A 10,000-nucleotide genomic window follows, 5' to 3' on the forward strand; every position below is an offset into this window, starting at 1 on the left:
ATGATTTTTTTTTTTTTAAGATGGCCTCTATTATGATAAGAATCTAATTGTGAGGAACCAAATGATGTTCATCACTTGGAAAACAGAGGGGCACTGAGTAGAGCGCAGAACTCCGACGCCGCAGCTTATTTCACAACCTTTTGCTCGACCTTGACCTTGACCTTTGACCCTAACATGTATCACTTGGCGTGGATTTTCAGACCCTCAAATATGAACCATGTTTAAAGTCTGTGTGATAAAGATGTCCAACCTTATGGCTTATTACGTGAATTGGACATTTTGCTTGACCGTGACCTCGACCTTTGATCTTGAACTCCCAAAATTTATTCACTTCCAGCTTTTAACATAAAAGTTATTCCCTGCAAGTTTCATTACTCTACGATTAAAATTGTGGCCAGGAAGCTGTTCACAAACACACAAAACTGGGGGTAAAACATAACCTCCTTTCAACTTTGTTTAGCGGTGGTGAAAATTCATTGTTTTTATTTCCCATTTTTAACATTACAAAATAAAAATAGATGAAAATAAATGCTCTTAATTCAGACAGCGGTAAAATCTCTCGGCCAGAGCAATATTTCAATTTCAATGTTTTTAGTATATTTTAAAAGCAGTAAGTCAGCAATTATCATCTCAGTCTCTTTATCCTCGATTGGAAAGAAACAGAATCTTGAAACTATTTATCTGCAGCCCAATCTCTCATCACGTCTAAGACGATTGACTCAAGAGCACAAAAAATAGAATTTCTCAGGAGTATCTATGATTATATAGCGATTTTTTAAAGCCGACGCCATCGAAATTTATCCTTTCTTTAATCACAAATGATTCCTCTCTCTCTCTCTCCTCTCTCTCTCCTCTCTCTCTCTCTCTCTCTGAACTATTTGCTAAATTATTATAACAAAGTTTACGATCATAAGGATAAAGGTAAGCTAAATCTATAAACACTCTCTCTCTCTCTCTCTCTCTCTCTCTCTCTCTCTCTCTCTCTCTGAACAATAGATACTATAAGAACAAAACCGTCAGCACTGCTGACGTCAGCAGTAATAACCACTTTTTATTATCACCATAAAGATTTTTTTTTTCTATAGGATTCCGTCCTTCTCGCTTTTGTAAATGAAAAGAAATGTGTTCGCTCTGTAGTATTAACTCAAGCATATATCTCGCATCTTTTTATACATTCAGAATGAGGTTATATACCTGCTCAGGCATTTGTGTCATAACTAGAATTTTTTCTTTTTTGTAGATATTTAAGCCTACTTGAAAGCTTATAACTGAAGTAAAAGATCGGCTGGTTTCTTTTTCAATTTTATGTGAGGTATAACAATTCAGATACTGATAATTATAAGAGTGTTTTCTCTCTCTCTCTCTCTCTCTCTCTCTCTCTCTCTCTCTCTCTCGTATAATTTACAACGTATATATATATATATATATATACACTAATTATATATTGTATATATTTTATATAAGATAGACATACATGTACACACACCTATATATATATATATATATATATAGGTGTGTGTGTGTTTGTGTGTGTGTATTTATGTATGTATATATGTATATATGCATGTTTGTGTATATACTAAATATATATACATATATATACATACGTGTATATATACATATATAAATGTATATATATACTGTATATGTGTTTATACAGTACATACACAAACATAATTATATGCATAAACATACATATATATACTACACAATATTCTAGAACTTTTATTCCACTTGTCACCAAGTTGTGGCATCATCTTCCTAATCGTGTACGTGAATCAGTAGAACTTGAAAAGTTCAAACTTGCAGCTAATGTTTTCATGTTGAACAGACTGATATAAGTATTTTTATGGTTTATATGTGAAATATTCCTTCTAATCTTGTTACTGTTCTTGAAATATTTTATTTTAATTGTTTATTACTTCTTAAATCAGTTTATTTCCCTATTTCTTTTCCTCACTATGTTATTTTTCCCAATTGGAGCTATGGGGCTTATAACATCTTGCTTTTCCAACTAGGGTTGTAGCTCTGCAAATAGTAATAATAATAATAATAATAATAATAATAATAATAATAATAATAATAATAATAATGATAATAATAATAATAATGACAGCATCTCTATTTATTATCCCCCAGTTTTGTAGAAGAATTGCAGCTCGTCATTCTAGCACCAAAATAAAATTACATATTTCCACGATTATTTAGATTTTACAAAGGTCACTTGAACTGATGATTGAAATGAATAAAAAAAAATCCAATACATTAAAATTCATCTAATCTGAGTTACTTTTCGTAGTTTATCAGAACTTCGAAGGTCATGGAGCTATTTTGAAGCCTTATTTTTTGTTTACAGTTATATGTCTTATAGTTATCCAAGTATATTTATATTACCTGTGACTTTTACGAGTTTTAAAGTGGATATACTGGCGTGGAGGTATTTATCTCTTTTTTATAGAAAAAGCTTTTTAAGTTTCTACTAGGAACATATGTATAAAATCAGCTTAAGTATTAAAACACAAATTGAAATAGGGGAAAGGAGAGAGATACGAGCAACAGACAACAAATATTTACACACATACACACACACACACACACACACATATATATATATATATATACATATATATATATATATATATAACACAGTATATATATATATATATATATATTATATCTCTCTCCTTTCTCCTATTGCACTCGGTCATATTTATATATATATAAATATGTGTATATATATATATATATATATATATGAATATAAATATATATGTATATATATAAATATGAATATATATGTATTTGTATATATTAAAAATATAAATATATATGTACAGTATATATATATATATATATATACAGTATATATATGAATATAAATATATATGTATATATATAAATATGAATATATATGTATTTGTATATATAAAAATATAAATATATATGTACAGTATATATATATATATATATATATATGTATATATATATATATATATATATATATTTACATATATATATAACAAATATTCCGTTCGATGAAAGTCGCAATACGAAAATAAATAAAGCAACAAATCGGATAATAAGTGTTTCTGAATGTAACTACTTCTCAATTCTCACTTATAAAACAGGGTGGACGTCCTGGTGTTTGCAAGAGATTTCCATGTTTTCCCTTTCTGGACGACAGGTGTTTGGGAGCGCCAAATGTAGTTGAATATTTGCCCGGTTTCGTGTTCCCAGACACCTGTCCAGTAAGGGACGAATTGAGATCTCTTTTAAACCCACACCAGGACATCCATCAAGTTATATGAGTCACTGCACAACATTAGGAACTAACCAATAGAAAACTTATAAACTTTTGGCCATTTCAAATACATTAGTCCAAATCATATATATGAAATAACCATTTGAGGTTTGGAGTAATATGAATTTACTTAAACTTATCAACCTGAAGCTTATTGTTGATGTTGAATAAGAATAAAATAAATCATAACTATAATTAGCCTCGTTTATCAGTGTATTTAGGGTTGTGGTGGCCGATGTGGCTGAGTCCCTGACTGGTGAACGCCACACTGGAGTTCTAGTCCCACTCAAACTCAGCAACCATTGCCTGGCCCTCCTTGGTCCTAGTTTGGGTGGAGAGGGGACTTGGGCTCTGATCATTTGTATATATAGTTAGTCTCTAGGGCATTGTACTGCTTGCTAGGGCAATGCCACTGTCTCTTGCCTCTGCCATTCATGATCGATCTTTAAACCTTTGAGTGTTAAAAAAATATTAATAAATGTTTTTTATTTCTTTACAGTGCGTCCGCTATCGGTGGACATTGTGGGATCCAGCGTGTCTTCGCCCTTGTCGAGTGGGAGGGCTGTCGAACTGGTATGCAGGGCTGTGGGTTCTCGACCTCCTGCTCGAATCAAGTGGTATAAAGGTTCGAAGCCCATGACAGATGTCACACACACGGTAAGTGTACACATAGGTTCTTTTAGCTCTGGCTGTTGCGTATCGTTTGCGTATCTTTTATGTATCCATTGCGTATGTTTTGCGTATCTGACTAGTGAGTTTGCTTATCTCTTGCGTATGTTTTACGTATCAGACTAGTGAGGTTAAAAACTAATTTTTATGTTAAAGACCCCACATCATCATTATCATCATCATCATTATTATTATTATTATTATTATTATTATTATTATTATTATTATTATTATATGTATATATGGTCAGTCTCTAGGGCATTGTCCTTCTTGCTAGGGCAATGTCACTGTCCCTTGATTCTGCCATTCATGAGAGCCCTTCAAACCTTTATACTGGATAGTTTAGAGTCTCTTTTCTCTTTTCGCTTGTACAGATAGATCGATTTCCGTTACGGATTATTTTCAATCAGTAAATTTGATTGTAATTCGATAAATTCCAATACCTGAAATATCTTCATACATAATTTAATCTTTTGTACTTACAGATTAATCATGTCTATTCCAGGAAAGGGGGTAGATCCGAACTAATCTCTTGATATTAATTCTTTACAATAATCTTAATTGGAACACTGACTTTGCAAAAGAAAAAAAAAATATATATATACAGTATATATATATATATATATATATATATATATACAGTATATACATCGGAGGGCATCTTAGTCCTGACGCATAAAAAAAAACTGTCAATCATTCACGTAAAATTCGCATGGAATGTCGCGCAATCCCCTTGCATTAAAAATGCAGTCTCACGCTCCAGCGATTCTTCAGCAGCATTTCCTTCCTCCCGAGTCAGTTTATAGTCTCGCGTTTGGTCCCCAATGTTTCTCGGACACTGAAGATCTTCATCTTCTTGCGTCTATCGTTCGCCGTTGATTCGTATTCATCCAGGAGGACCATTTGCAAAAGGCATTTCAACTTGACGGATCGCCCGGGATATCAGATGGAAATATCCGAGAAGAAAATACTCTCGTGTATAAAGGTGAAGTGTTGGCAGGCAGCCTCTCTAGGTACATCTACGAAAAACACACGGTGGGAAAAAAAGATACGGTCACTGTAAAGTCTTGATTAAAAGGTTTCAATGCCATACGACGTACATTCTCTCTCGCACACAAGTGTCCTAACACAGACGCACATGAGTGCTAGCGTGTTTTATGTGTGTATACCTTACACACAAGCATACGTGTTTTATATGTGTATACCCCCCCCTCTCTCTCTCTCTCTCTCTCTCTCTCTCTCTCTCTCTCTCTGTGTTAAAAAAAACACGAATTTTTGCACCAGAACATATGTATCCTAACAAACAGACACATACATGTCTGTTCTATATGTGGCTTACACCCCCCCCCCTCTCTCTCTCTCTCTCTCTCTCTCTCTCTCTCTCCTCAAGGGCAGTTTTTCTAATATCTCGACCATTGTTCTCTCCAATAGCCAGGTGATCATCCCAACTCGTGTCCCTATATTGTTGGCAGAAATGACTCTGTCTTCAGGAAACAAACAGTGAGAAATCGTGGGGAAGCATTTCCAGAGTCCTCCCCATTGTCCCCGACCTTCCATGAGGTCTTAGAGATGTTTATTACCTTCCTGATGAACGGATTGATTACAGGTTCAATTTCCACCAGTCGTTCACAGTGAACGCCTCTAAAATTATTAAAGAACTCGTGGTGTGACCTACTCCATTACCTGATTTCAATGTTTGGTGATGGAGAAAGTATGATTCTTTTTTTTATTTGTTGTTTTCGAAGGCAAATAAAAGCCATAAGCCAGTTTTAAAGGAGTAATTTTAAATTAATTTAATTGCAGAGTTTATTTTCTTTCCTCACATGGCTATTTTTCCCTGTTGGAGCCTTTGGGATTATAATATCATACTGCTTTTCCAACTAGGGTTGTAGCTTAGCTAATAATAATAATAATAATAATAATAATAATAATAATAATAATAATAATAATAATAATAATAATAATAATAATATGTTGTTGTCTATGCTAATCACTAATAAATATTGAGCTTGGGGGAAGAACGCATTTACAGATGTATAAATGGAGTCTTTTTCACAAACGTTTTAAAGACTAATTTCACTTTCATTCTCTTCCCAGGTCATGAACGAAGGCAATGTTACCACGGGCTCCGTCATTCTCATGCCGACACGTCAAGACGACGGTAAACAAGTAACGTGTGAAGCCTCCAACCCTGAGATTGTCAATTCAGAACTCGAGGACTCTGCAACACTCACCGTTCTTTGTAAGTTACCCTCTAAGGTTTGCATGACCCCGTTTTCTTTGTCGATGCTAGCAATGTGTCCTTTACGTCTCTTTCTATTTCTTTGGGAAAGGATATTCTCTCTCTCTCTCTCTCTCTCTCTCTCTCTCTCTCTCTCTCTCTCACATAAAGACTACGACACTCACCGTTCTTTGTATGTTACCCTCTAAAGTCTGAATGCCTCCGTTTTCTTTACGTTTCCATTCCTTTGGAAAAAAAACTACTCTCTCTCTCTCTCTCTCTCTCTCTCTCTCTCTCTCTCTCTCTCTCGTCAATTTTCTCCACCTCTCAGTTAGGATAAAGACTGCAACACTCACCGTTCTTTGTAAGTTACCCTCTAAAGTCTGCATGCCTCCGTTTTCTTTAAGTTTCCGAAAAAAACTACCCCTCTCTCTCTCTCTCTCTCTCTCTCTCTCTCTCTCAGTCAGAATAAAAGCGAACTACCCAAGGTTCCCTGTCTTCCGACGAATCTTTGAAAAGACCATATTGCAATCCATTGTACGTCTCGTCTTCTCCATCTCACCGAGACTCAGACCGGTTATTTGAAACATTTGGAATGATATATGGCAGTCAGTATTGACAGCTGTGATGGATATGCGTTGGCTTTGTGCTGCTCCCCGTGCTAATAATGAGCTTTCGTTGACATTTACTGAACGTACGAGTTATGCAAAGGCATATATTATTCTTCTACTGGGATCAAAATTTGAAATGATTCGTTAATTGTTACTATTATCTACCTTATGTAATGAAAGTGTCTGGATATATATATATATATATATATATACAGTATATCCGATGACACTTAACTCTCCCTCTCCTTCGGGTAGGGGAGAGGGGATAGTCATACCCTGGTTAGAGGGTGTGTGTGTGTGTGTGTGTGTGTGTGTGTGTGCATATCTATCTAAATATTTAACTATCATTTATGACGGGTCGAATACACTAACTAAATATAAACGAATTGGGACATTTTCTCTAATTCACGATTAATGCGACCGACGTTAGGCAAAGGGAAAACGGCCTTCTTACTCAACAAGTCGCTGTAATCCATGGATTCGAACAATATTAATTTCGAACAATTGCTTATTCGAATACCATTTATTTCGATCAATTGTAAATTTAAACCAATTACACACGCGAACAATTGTTTTCGAATAATTGGTTTCCGAAAAGAAAAAAAAAAGTTTTTCGAAAAAAAATTTTTTTTTCGGAAAATCGTTCGCATACGATATTAAAGTATATAATGATACTGAGGAAGTGTACTCCCCACCGCAAATCCTAAACGCCCTTCGGTGAGGAAGAATGTCCAAGGCAATGAAGATCCTTTCGCTGCCACAACCAAGAAGCGAAATCCAGGAAGGATTTTAAAAGAGGTAGGATTCTGGAGTTATCCAACCATTTGAGGTCAGGGAAAATCAAAGAAATGTCATTTTGGACAATTAGTAAATACTGACCTGAATTTTGGTTAGCTCTTTTGAAATGTCACCGTGGTTAAGAAAGAATGATAATTGGAAAAAGAGGAAAAGTAATTCAAAATGTAAATATTGCATTGATTGCAGATAGTAATTATGAAAATATCCGGCTGCCCCGAAGATACCTTGAACGCTAATTCTGAGGCGAAACACGTCGGATACTTTGTAAAGAGCGATTGTTATAGAGACTTCAAAATACGCTCCAGTGTTCAGTATAGCGACATTCATTCTCCATGAGCTTTGGTGAGTTATTGGGGTACATTCGAGTGAAAGAAATAAAAAAAAATGAAGGACTGAAAGAAAACATTAAAAAAGTACATGCCTTTTCAACTGCAATGTCCTTCAATGATATAGTCACTATCAACATTTTCATTATTGCATAATCTCTGTTTTTTATTAACATGTAAAGCATACTTCCAGTTATTTAATATTTATATAAAAAGTATTTGGTAAAAAAGCACAAATTTTAATCTTTTAGAAAATAATTTTCACTTACATGATGGAAATATAAAAAAACAATACAAGCTTATCTCAAAAATTCTAGTAGAGAGAGAGAGAGAGAGAGAGAGAGAGAGAGAGAGATTACAACAAATTACCTACTTTATCTTAACATTATAACATTCAACCTTAGCTAATCTGTACGAAATTTCCCAAACCTCCCTCAATTCTCTCATAAAACACAGTTTGACATATGAATACTGCCCTTAATTAATAGGGACAGGTTTACATAATCGTTTCATGACATTGCTGATTTCAATTAGGTCAACTACAAAAGTGCAATTTAGAAAAGATTATGAAATCCCTCGCGATAGAGCAGATATCCGCCACGTCATTTCGCAATAGACAACGCATCCCCATGAAACAAGACGTCTTTTAACCTGTCATTTGATGCACAGGGCATTTACATGATCTAAGCAGTTATTATTATTATTATTATTATTATTATTATTATTATTATTATTATTATTATTATTATTATTATTACCTACTAAACTACAACCCTAGTTGGAAAGGCAGGATGCTATAAGTCCACGGGCCCCAACGGGGAAAATAGCCCAGTGAGGAAAGTAAACAGGGAAACAAGGAAAATTAAGTATTTTAAGACCAGTAGCAACATAAAAATAGATGTTTCCTATATAAACTATAAAAGCTTTAACAAAACAAGAGGAAGAGAAATTAGATAGAATAGTGTGCCCGAGTGTACCCTCCAGCAAGAGAACTCTAACCCAAGACAGTGGAGGACCATGGTACAGAGGCTATGGCACTACCCAAGTTGGGGAAACTGAGTTTTTGAGGTGACATTACTAAGAAATATGAAAGGTGGAAAGTGGGACATTAATCAACGTAAGGTGCGTGTGTTGTTGCAAAGCGGAAGACGATGTAGAATGGAGATAATTACAAGGCCCTGAGCCTACCAGTGTCAAGGGTATATAATACTTTTGATTGATGTAGTCAAAGTTTCTCTCTCTCTCTCTCTCTCTCTCTCTCTCTCTCTCTCTCTCTCTCTATGCATTTCTAAAATAAGCTCGCACGTAAGCTCCCACACACACACACACACACACACATATATATATACATATATATATATATATATATATACATATATATATATATATATATATATAAAGCGATAAAATGCGATGACCACATATATACCCATAAAACGACTCTATGCTGCAGTCTAACACAAAATCTGACACCGTTACATTTAGACCTTTTTTTCTGACCCCGGCCCTTACTAGATTCGGAACCCAAAAATAGGGACATTTCTTAACAGTATATATATATATATATATATATACACACACACATATATATATATGTATATATATATATATATATATGTGTGTGTGTGTGTGTGTATATGTATACATACATATATATTGATTTACTTGTATATACAGTATACAATGTAATTACATATGTAGGCAAATATTTATACATAGGCATATATATACATGCATTAAAATATCCATAGATAGCCATTTATATATATATATATATATATATATATATACATAGAATATGGAAGTGTGTGCGTACGGCCATACGTATGTACGCGCACCAGACGCATAAAACCTTAATAGCAGCCGATTTAAAAGCAAATAGAATAAAATAAAAAACCATCAACTGAAACGAAATCGTCAACAACGCTTCCATTAGACCAAGGTATCTCTTAAGACCCCTTTCAAGTCAAAGGACTCCTCACAGGATGCCTTGAGCTTCCATTTAATCATATAACCACTCCTCTATATTCAAGAGGACTTTCAAAAAATAAATTATTTCCATTTTTTATCTTGA

The 10,000-nt window shown here is 34.2% G+C and overlaps 1 pseudogene; it reads left to right on the forward strand.

Moving 5' to 3' along the window:
- The window catches only part of LOC137632452 (nephrin-like), a 155,430-nt pseudogene that overhangs the window by 97,734 nt on the left and 47,696 nt on the right, over window positions 1-10,000 (forward strand).

The sequence above is a fragment of the Palaemon carinicauda genome, chromosome 41 (genome assembly GCF_036898095.1).
Source record: "Palaemon carinicauda isolate YSFRI2023 chromosome 41, ASM3689809v2, whole genome shotgun sequence".
Taxonomy (NCBI): Eukaryota; Metazoa; Arthropoda; class Malacostraca; order Decapoda; family Palaemonidae; genus Palaemon; species Palaemon carinicauda.